Raw genomic sequence first — 7,064 nt, 5'->3', positions numbered from 1 at the left:
GATTACCCTGGTATTACATCGTAACTAATGAAAGCTGGAAATTATTTTTCAATCACTAAATCCTAATTATGTCTAAAGAAAAAGTTTCTGCTCAAACTCTCACACTTTCGAAGTAATACGTGTCTCGCCGGTGAATTGATCTCAGACCATGAAGTTTGAGATCGGAGAAGAGCCATTCTAATCACTTAGTAACTCACAAAAGCGTGCTAACAGTGACAGACTCTCTTCTTCGGATCAAAGTAGTACCAGGTGTTGTGCATATCTGACCGTTATGTAATCAGGGTATATGTTATATTTGATGGAATGCAAGACGCACTATTCCCTCCTACACATGCACACAAAAACCCCTAAAAAGTCTCAAAAAAAAAACAAAAAAAGTCATCCTGGTTCCTACATGCGAAGGTGTGGGTCTTCCACAAGTTGCAGTACACTAAAAACTTTTCCTCTTGATCATTCGCTGCTGAAATTAGGCCGCATCTAATACACCCGTGCGTCTTTTGATACCATCAAATACGGTACTTCTGTCCAGCACCGTCGTAGGGCATGGACATTCTGAACAATTGCTCGGAGCTGTCATGGGTCAAGGGACCTATTTTTGATATATGTATGCTGTGGTTTACTGTCAACAAACAAAGACAAAAGGGCTGAATGCACTGATTTCCTTGGGAACCTATATACTGCTTAGGCACTCCCGCTTTTCCGTATATTGTATGTATGCACTGATGTGGATAACCAAGTTAGCTTCCTTAGACATATACGTACAAAATATTACAGTATCAAGAATCGATAAACTTACTGAACGAGGAAAGCTGATTTCGTTGATATGTGTACTAGACAGTTAAAAGTTACACACACAAATCACTTTGGTTTTTCATCTTTTATTAATATCGCCTCCCTCCTGGTAAATACCTTGGTTTCATACATACAATCGATGTGAATGTATTCTTCCAGTAGAATAGAAAAAGAAGCGTTTAAATATTCCATATATTTCGACTGTTACTGGTGAATGGGAGTAATTTTGTTTTCTGTGTATATTTGATTTAATTCTTTGAATTCATCATATAAAACGGAACACACTCACTATGTGCCGTCACTCAAAATTTGGATACTAGTATGGTATTACATGAAAAAACATGAATTTGCATGCTAGATGGGTTTTTTTTCTTTTTGAAAGGCACATATTTTTAAACTCAGAGATGTGAGGATTTATAATCAACGACAAGGGTTCGAAACAGTTGTTCATAAACCATCTTTCTTGAATAAAATAAAATCTTGACGCCTGTTGAACAGCTGACCTAAAAATTAGTGAAAGTTTTGATAGGAATGTTCTATCAATGTTCTTTGTATTCAAATATATGAATGTACTCAAGATCAGCAGTCTTCTTCATTTTTAATTCCTATTGAATGCATTATAGGAATATAAATTGACCACAGTACTTATTTTATCGGATCCCCTGGAAGGACGAAAAGCAAGGTTGACTTTGACGAGATTTAAACTTGGAAAAAACTTAAAGATCTAAATTAAGCACTTCATGTGGTAGGATATTTTAACAATTCGACCAATCCAACGCCCTAGTCATTTTACAATTTATTCCAAGGCTGGGTTGTATTATTGTAGCAAGACTCATACTGCATAAATAAGTAATACTTCATTTTGAAGTAGTTTCTGATCTTATGCGTACTATTTTTCCACAGAAAATGGCACAACTGATATCATTGAGTTTTAAAGGTTGTAGGATTTCTTTTGTTTATTAGATGTTTTATGGTTATCGCTTGGTTTTGTATTACAATGTGACATCAGGTGAGTCACAAATCACAAATAGGCTACACTGTGTCAATGTTGACATCGTTCTGAAATTTACGGTTAAAATTTCAATGCATAACTTTCTGTTGGAATGCAAACAATTTCCTCCTCTGGGTCCTTGTTAAATTAATTCAGTGATCACAGAGGATATTATCTGGTTCTTATTGCATCATGAGGAATTTACTGCCAATTCGCAATATGTTGATCTCCTCAGTCTTGAACTTCCCTATTTCTTTTTTGTTAGTTTGAGTGATATGCAATGTTCAAAGATTGGCTGCAGTGGATTCTAATCCTCTTTCTCTGTCGTCCCTTCTGATATGAAGCTTGCGAATAACACTTTATGTGGAAGCTTCCATTTGAAATTAGGATCTTACGAGTTTAAATATCCTTTCTACTAACGACACAAGGTCTGAAATATTCAGCGGGTGACTAGCCTATTACGTCGATCCCAGTGTTTAGTTGGTACTTATTTTATCGACCCCGGAAAGATGAAAGGCAAAGTTGACCTTGATGACATATGAACTCAGAACGTAAGGCCGGAAAAAATGCTGCTAATCATTTTTACCGGCACGGTAAAGATTCTGCCAGCTCATTACCAGTACGAATTTTTAATGAATTTTAATATCACTGGAACGAATTACCTTAACTCTAGTTAAGTATCAGAAATATTGCCACTGGTACAGATACTATAAAGGCATTAATTTATTATAAATAGTTTATCTTATAAGAGAAAAACTCTCACTGCCAAACCTCCATAAACATTCTGTAAGTCTCTGATCCCTTTTATCTTAGTTCACTTTGTCATCAGTATAAAAATAGCACTTGCTTGAAAAAAAAGGACAGAATTTCTTGTGTATATGGAAATTCATAATTATCATCAAATTCTCTCTGCATATCTGTTTGATATGAAAGGATGCTATCATTATTGCAATTCGTCATTATGTGTCAGTAGCTTTGTATTTTTGTCAAAACTATTTAAAACATTCAAGTCTCGATATCACAGTCTATTTAACAATAAGTAGGTCGTACGTGATATTTTATTCACTTTCCATACCCAACGAACTTGCTGTACAACTGGTTAGTATTGGTTCGCTTATAGTCCTGAGCTCAAATTTCTCACCATGCCTTAAACTTCTCACCAAATCGGAGGAGAGACGTGGTTTCTTTGTAATTGGTTCTTCCTGGTACTGAACATGAAGACAGAGATGAACGTATCACAATATGTTTTCCCCTTTCGTTTATTCTTATTTAGCGACCCTTTGACGTTATCGTGAAATAATCTTGTAGGAAGATATAAATGCCACCGTGGCTCTTCAATAGCTTTGATAGCATACTTAATTATGAAATCCTCTTTTTTTCCTTGGCTGCAAATTGGCAGAAAGTCAGCAACCAAAAGTCCAAACACTACTCTTGTTGACTCTTCCGTTCATCCTTCTGAAAAATCGATAAAACATGTACCAGTAATATACTGATGTTTGATTCAGTTGATTTTATACTTTACTACTTCGAAACTGGTTTTGTACTTAATGATGGCCTTCACTAATCTTATCGTCTACCAACATGAAATTTTACACTCTTCAAAGAGCAAAGGTTGCGTGAACGATTAATTAGCACGATGTTCATTTCTATTCCAAGTTTTTTTTTATCAGTGCTTCTCGCTAACAATTCAACCACATGGTGTATGTTTGTCTTTGTGTCCCTCTCTCTCTCTCTCTCTTTATATATATATATATATATATATATATATATATATATATAATTGGGGTGGCTACTCTACTTCTTCCTCTACTTTCCTTCTATTTTCTCACTTATCTAGCCTCTTTTCTGCAGTTTCTTCATCGCTTTTCTTCCCTCTCCTCTTCCTCCTTTGTTTAATCTCCTCCCTCATTTCATAAGATTTTTTTTCGTATTCTTTTCATTCCATTCTTTCTCTCTTTGATTTTGTTTTATTCTTCTCATTCTTTCTCTCTTTCCTTCTTTCTCTTTCTCTCTCTGATTTTGTTTTATTCTTCTCATTCTTTCACTCAGATGCGACGTTCGTCAAGTGGCATTTACAAATATTGGATAATTTATTTTTTTTCTATATATTTTCTTTTATGTACACACTGAAACCAATCAAAGTGTTAGTCGCAAATAGCACATTCACACACGGATACGCACAAATATTACATAAGTACTGATGTATACTTTCTCATGAATAATACTGGCTCACTGAGACACATACATATACAAATAATTATATATTCTTATATATTGTGTGTGTGGGGTGTATAAGAAGACAAAAGCAAAACGCTATGTTATCAAGGACAAAAGAGTAGTTAATACGAAATGTAGTCATATTTATTGGAAGCTGCTGAAAACTTTATTAATCGTTACATTTAGTTCCAGCTTTCCAGTCTTGGAACAAGATGTATTAATCGAGGAGGCGGAAGAAGAAATACGAAAGTAAATAATGACAGAGCGAGTCTGGAAATGGGTGAAAGGAGTTTTGAGCGAAAACGTGGAAAATCCTAAAAACAAATCTAGGACGGGTACGTTTTGCTCGTAGCCATGGAAGAAATTAGGAGGAAGACGAATGAGAGATCTTATTGGCCAGAATGAGTGGGCGGGATAGGGTTAGGGTTAGACACATAGTTCTTGGAACTGTAAGCGAGAGAGGGGAGCGGTTGATAAAAGTATCGGTGGTGACAGGTAGCCTAGAAGGAATAAGATAAACGTAAGGGTAGGTGACGTATGGTAGGTAACCCGTGGCCTAGAGGGGAAAGAGTGATGGCTAGTTGTACAGAAGGACGAAGCTATAGTTAATTTGATAGGCAGATAAGGCTAGTCCAATGCAATCTTTTATACATAGAATTATGAAGCGTGAATGAGTTAGGGTGACGAAGAGGAATAACAAAGATGATGTGGTCAGCACAGAAAGTTACTATTTGTAAATCTCACAACGAGAGATATTCAGCAACAGTACTTTGGAGTAAAAAATATTTGCCAACATAACATGACAGTCCTGGTTTAGGACGAATTTTGCTGTAATTTAGCCCCAGGAGACATCTATGTCTCCTGGGGCTAAATTACAGCAACATACAGAGATTTACAAATAGTAATTTTCTAATTTATAGATCAGTGACTAGTTGTCACTTTGAAAACTATATATTGCGAATGGGAATTTGGCAGTGCCACCTCTACCCTAACACGCAAGATTCAAATAGGAGTGAGATTTTTAAATGAAGTAGGACACCCTAAAAGTTGAAAGAATTGCAAAATTGAAAGACATTGTGAGAGACTGAACCCACTGAGGCCAGAGGTAGATGTTGAACCTTGCACCTCGGTGGTGAATTATATGGACGAAAAGGAGAAGATGAAGTAGTAAGTCGTAATTTAATTAGAAACTGTGAAAACTGAAAAACATTTGGTTGAACTTTTTGGTTTAAAAAAGGAAAAAGAAACCCTTTCCTATAGGTTTAAAGGAAAGGGAATGGACAGTTTCATCTTGCAGTGGGAGCGAGATGGCTATCTCATTTGCATTGTAATTTTATTCATTTCACATTCATCCTTTCATGTGTTTTTTGTTCCCACATGTCTGTATATGTCCCCTCTGTGTTTAGGCCTTGTGCCAGTAATAAAGAGTTAACCTCTACCTGAACATTTTTGTTGTTTTTTGAAGAATTCTAAGTGGAATTTTTTTGTGCGAGGGAGGCCACCATCATTGGGTGGTGGTGAAGAATTGAAAAATGAAAAGTTATGTGGAGGCTACTAGAGGTCAAGTTCCCCTAGACTGACGTGTGCTGAAGCTGGAGATGATACAGTGGAATGAGGGGTTGATAACCAAATATTATAGTATGATAAAGAAAGAAGGGTCAAATATAAAAATGACCCTGCCAGAGGAGGAAAAAAGGAAAATGGAAAACAAGACGGTCATATTCAGAACATTTTCGAATATGAATAGGAGAATTGAACACGCACCGCAGAAAGAGATAGAAGAAATCTTGGAGGAACAAATAGGAGAAAGGATAACGTTCTTTACAAGAGGAAGGAAATATGCGTCAATAGTAGTAACCTTTGTATCAGAGGAGGTGAAAAAATACCGACAACAGGCTGATACAGGGAGAAAAATGGACGTTGATGCCAAACTGTTTGGGCAAAGAATCGTGAGGGTTAGGGCGGGAAGAATCCCACTGCCAGTAGACCCAGAATGGATAATAGCCGCAATTTTTAATTCAGAGCTGAGGAAGAAAAGCAAAGACCTGAGGATTGGAATGATAAGCCGAACACAACAAGTGAAATGCTGGGGCTACAGAGTAGAGATAATATGTGCAGTGAGCCCGAAATATTATGACGAAATGGCGGAAACTTTGGAACTACCAAATGGAGAAAAGCTGGAAATAATGTTGGAGGGGAGACCCCCAAAGTGTTATAGATGTGGTGAAAGAGGGCACTTGAGAAAGAAATGCCCTAGAGCAGCAGTGGAAATGGTAGAGGAGAGTGTTCAGGGAGATATAATGGTAGAAAAAAAACAGAAACGGAAAACAGAACATGATGGGAATTTTGCGGAGGTGAAACCCAGAAAAAGAGAAAGAAGGAAGTCACTGACAACAGTGGAATTGAAGAAGTGCAAAGCAATAGAAGAGGAAACCCAACCCATGACGAGAATCGGAGAAGATTTACCAGTAGGATCACCAGTAAAGGACTTACAAGTACGGAGTCATTCAGACCAGCACACATTCAAACACATTGACATGCAAAAGCACACAAAGTAATAATGAACAGAAACAAGACAACCCAGAATTACGGAAACTTAGAATTACTTAGACACACAGACGAAACACGTAGAATTACAGTCAAATGAACACATTGTGAGAGACTGAACCCACTGAGGCCCGAGGTAGATGCTGAACCTCGCACCTCGGTGGTGAATTATGGAAAAGGAGAAGTGGTAAGTCGTTATATTTTTGTAAAAACTGTAACTGAGAAAAACATTTATTTGAACTTTTTATGGAAAAACAAGTAAATCTTGCAACTGTTGAGTAAACTGGTTTTCAAAAGGTTTTTTATAATGTAAGGTGAAAGGGAAGATGTAAGTCGCGGTTTCCCCTCTGATCTGGGTGGGAAATTGTTAGCTAAAATGTTGGTTTAAAAAGGAAAAAAAAAAAAGGGAGTTCATGGTTTCATCTCGGAGTAGGATCAAGATGACCATCTCATTTTCTTTGAAATTTAATTCATTTACATTCATTCCTTCATGTGTTTTTTGTTCCTGCATGTCTTT

The sequence above is a fragment of the Octopus bimaculoides genome, chromosome 15 (assembly GCF_001194135.2).
Source record: "Octopus bimaculoides isolate UCB-OBI-ISO-001 chromosome 15, ASM119413v2, whole genome shotgun sequence".
Taxonomy (NCBI): domain Eukaryota; kingdom Metazoa; phylum Mollusca; class Cephalopoda; order Octopoda; family Octopodidae; genus Octopus; species Octopus bimaculoides.
The sequence above is the reverse complement of the archived record's forward strand: the minus strand, read 5'-3'. Positions refer to the sequence as shown.